The sequence below is a fragment of the Solanum stenotomum genome, chromosome 3 (genome assembly GCF_019186545.1).
Source record: "Solanum stenotomum isolate F172 chromosome 3, ASM1918654v1, whole genome shotgun sequence".
NCBI classification, from domain to species: Eukaryota; Viridiplantae; Streptophyta; class Magnoliopsida; order Solanales; family Solanaceae; genus Solanum; species Solanum stenotomum.
Genome location: NC_064284.1, coordinates 69,174,352 through 69,178,929, shown reverse-complemented (window position 1 = coordinate 69,178,929; position 4,578 = coordinate 69,174,352).

The following is a 4,578-nucleotide window of genomic DNA, read 5'->3' as shown; positions in this document are numbered from 1 at the left end:
TGTGTCTTGCCTTCTGTGTGTCGTTTAGAGCGTTCCTATAGTGACCCCAAGTCATTTATGACTTGCTGGGACTGACAATTCGGTCACCTGGTCGTTCGTTTGGTCTTGGTGCGAGTTTTTGTGTTTTGGAGCTTATGAACCTTGAACGATCATTTTTTATCAAAAGTTCAAGAAGATGACATCAGAATCCAATTTTGACGATTCCATCAGCTCCGGAAGGGTCATTTTAGGCTAGTAGCATGGTCAACATGACTCCCGAGGTTTTCAATGTGAGTCGGTGCGATTAGGCGTTTTAATTTTAAGTTTAAGCCTAAGTTTGACTTTGGTCAACATTCTGAGTAAACGCGCTCGGATGAGAATTTCGTCAGCGTGGTTAGCTCCGAAATGTCGAGTTTGGTCTAGATTGACCCTTCTTTTTTGTCTGGAGGTTTTCGATATCTTTCCGAGTTCTTTTGTGGGTTTTGACTTAAAAGGGCTTTTGGAAGTGGGACCCACTTTTTATCGAAATGACCTCTGATGGAAATTTCAACTGCGCCGTTGAGTTCGGAATATCGAATTTGGTATGGTTGCATATCTCGTTTGCATGCACGGGGTTTCAAACGAGTTCGGAGCACCCCGTCGGAGTTTTTAGTTTTTGGGAAATTGCAGATTTTCTGCAATAAATGCAGAAAAACCAGCAAAAATTCCAAAACTTCAAACCCTCATAACTCTCTCATCTCTCAACCGATTTGGGCGATCCAAAAGGTAAAGTTGTGAGATTTTTCGAGGACAACGTGTTGGTGAGCTCGGATAGTGATTTGGAGTCCCCTTTTGAGGTAATTTTCGAAAAATACCTGCTGTCAGACCTCTTTTTGTGAGCTTGATTTTGGAAATTTTTGAGACTTGTTTTCTTATCCATTTTAGATCCGATTTTGGTGATTTTTGAGGCTATCTTGAGTGGTTTTTCGAGAAGAACATTGTGGTGTTGTCATATTTTACTGTAGACCGCTCGTTTTTGGTAAATACACTGCTGTCCCATTTCTAATTTTTGAGAAAATTTGGGTTTTAGTTGCATGTTGATATTGTGTTGTTCCCGAGCCCCGAATTGTGTCCCATTTTAGGACATGAGCTGGGAAAACTGGTTAGGACCTACTTTTGGGGTTAATTTCAGAATTTCCTGCGCGGATCCCACGATTCCCGTTTTGACTCCAAAATTGACCCGTCTCCGTTTGTTGTGATTTTGGTGTCTAAACAACGGTAATAACGTTGTGACTCTATTTTTTATAGCGGGGCAGCATTTTGAGACCGTTCGGAAAGGGAAAGCTCCGAAGGAGTGATTTTGGAGCGCGTGTGATCGGCCTACAAGTAGGCTATAGTTTTCCTCTCTTAGATTGAGCTTGAGAATGTGAATGCATGTTGATTAGTTGGGATTTGGGTTGGGTAGTCATTAAATCTTGCGTAGGTGTTAAGAAATCATGTTTTTAGCCTATTTCTAGTATTATCGGGTAACTGTGAGCATGCTTTGTGTTATTAGCGGACCCTCCTCGCTATGTGAAGTGCTTGTATGCTTAATTATTGTTTATTTGAAGCATGTTGGGCCTTAGTTTAGGTTTGACTAGGGCTTGCCTTAGAAATACATTATTCGGATCCAATAGGCCTTAGTTTTGCCCTGACGTCGCTCGGCCGACTTAGATCCCTGTAGACTGGTGTAGCAGACTTGAGTCTGATAGATTGAGCCTTAGCTAGGTGATACGCTTGCTCCAACTTTAGTTATCCTTATTTTCCCCGATGTTACGGCTTCACGAGTTACGTCGGCGACACTAATTCTACTTCGCGATTTGAATTTGATTTTCGATTTGGTTCCAAGGACTTACATTGATTGGTTTAGTATGAACGGCATTCCACGGACATTTATGAGAATAGATCGATTGGGACTCTTTCAGCAACTACAGTGGCACGTTTATAGAGCATCTATTGCCCAAATACTTATATAGAGCATCCGGTTAGAGTTCCAGCCTCTATTGCCCAGATACTTATATAGAGCATCCGGTTCGTGTTCCGGCCTCTATTGCCCAAATACTTATATAGAGCATCCGGTTAGAGTTCCGGCCTCTTATACTTGTTACTTGTGATTGGTTGCTCGGGTATCAGATTCTACTAATTAGGGTTGAGGTTCTGGTTCGATGTTCTTCGTTCTTGGGTTCTTATATGCAATTCTCTTTATTTATAGTTATTCTCTGTACTCGTCGGACTTATGGGGGTCCGTTCGGGTTTTTATTTAACTTGCGCACGAGTGTACCTTCTGGGCTTATGGGGTCTAGTTAGGTATAGTTAGCTTATAGATTACTTTAGTTAGTTCTTTCTACACTCGTGTGCATTCCATTGTTACTTAGATTTCCGCTCTTGACCCTCGGTTTGTATTATTCCTTCTTTTCATATTGCCTTTACTTTTCAAGTTCAGTCGGCCTATGATGCCTACTAGGTAACTGTTGTTTTGGTACTCATGCTACGCTCTGCATCTATTTCGTGATGCAGGTCCGGGCACTAGTAGCCAGCGTTGATCGAGCTTGGAGCAACTGATCCGGAGACGGGAGTGAGCACACGACGTTTTGTACTATTTCAGTCTATATTTGTATATATAGACTTGTCTTTTACCTTTCGAGACAGTCCAGTCTCTGTTGTCCACTTTTGGGACTTGTACTCATTTTGTTAGTAGCTCTGTACTAGTGACTTCCAGGTTCTGGTAGAGATCTTTATTTGTATATATGTTTTTGGTTTGCTTCCGCCTGTTTATATTGTTATTTGCCTACTCTTGTTTAAGTTTCTACCCTCAGACCCATTACTTGTTGTTCCGGGTTACGGTTGGCTTACCTACTGGTGGGTTATAGTAGGTGCCATCATGACTTGAGAAATCGGGTCGTGACACATAATTAATATGAAATCGGCATATTTGCCATATTGCCCCAACTTGTTGAAATGTCCGTAGAAATTCATAAAAACAACCATAAAAGGGTCCCGAGATAATTACCTTAGTTAACCAAGTGTAAAAATTGAAGAAACACCAATAACTACAAATTTATATCTTCAAAAACCAGCTCCAAACGCAGCTAATAGAAGGGAAAAAATGATTGCCACGTGTAGGGATTACGTTTCTAGTCACGGGGGCAATGTTTAATGGTAGAAATCGTCAAAAACTAACCTTCATCATGCTAGAATTCCATAGGAACCCTCTCTTAAGCTTTCTCTCTGGTTTGGAACTGAAATGAAATGTTTTCATGGCATAAAATGTTAAATAAGCCGACATACCATATTTTTTACCCTACCTGGATCCGACCCGGATTCTACCCTGGCAGTCCCTAGTAAAACCCTCATAACTTTTTACTCTGATGTCAGTTTGATACGGGCTTTTATGCGTTGAAAACTAGATTCGTAAGCCTTCAATTTAATGGGTGATATGTCTTCTAACTCTTTATATATTGGGAGAAAACATCCAAGACATTTGACCCAAATTTTAGAGAAATCTTTAAAAAGGAACTTACGATAACTTTCGCCAACTTTTATTTTGCCACTTACTTAACTTCAAAACTTGAGATACAACCCTTGAACACTTAAAATATGACATACCACCTCATTTTTAATTTATTACTCACCCTCCTTGTCTTTCCATGCAGATACGAGTTAATTTAGACGTTTTGAAAAGTCGGGGTGTTACAATTAGTCTTCTTGATATCAATAAATAAGTCATCATATGACGATTCACATTAATCATTCACAAAAATTATAGTAATTTATTTTTAAAAAATAATTATTTAATTAATACAATATTTCATCATCATCATCATATATCATCTAGAGAAAAGACATAAATACCTTCCTGGACTTATTTCGAAAAGTCACTTACATGCTTAAACTATCATGATGACCTATTACACACCTTTAGTGAATTTAATACCACTCTGAGATGTGTAACACCACTCTCACAGGGTGTGGTGTAATACATTCGCTGCCACATCAGCGCTACGTCATCGCCATGTCAAAAATTATATATTTTTTTGTTTTCTTTTCTTTGTTAACTACTTTTCTTTTGTTAACAATATTTTACACTAATTAATTATTAAAATTCTCTAATAATTATACCTTCTTCATCACAAAATATGACCCACTCCATCTCTTATCCGGCTACCTTATTCACTATTGAGTCTTTGTTCTTCACCACTCTCATATCACCTTCAATTCTTCTTCATCTTCGCCATCCACCACTAAATATCACCATCACCATTTCCAATATAATTTTTTTCTTCTTCACCATCTTCAATTTCCACTTTTTTTTTTCAAAATCGTTACCTAGCGCCACAACACTCATAAAGTTGTCATCTTCACCAAATTCAAAAATTGACTAATCTTCTTCACCACTTTCAATTTCCTCTTCTTTTTTTCACCCATTACCTAGAACCACCATACCCATAAAGTTGCAATTATAACCAAGCCCAAAAATTGATTAACAACCAAAATTTCTTTAACAAAATCAAAAAATAGAAGATATAGAAACAACCAAAATCACCTAAACATAACTTAAGGATTTATTTATTTAGGTTTATC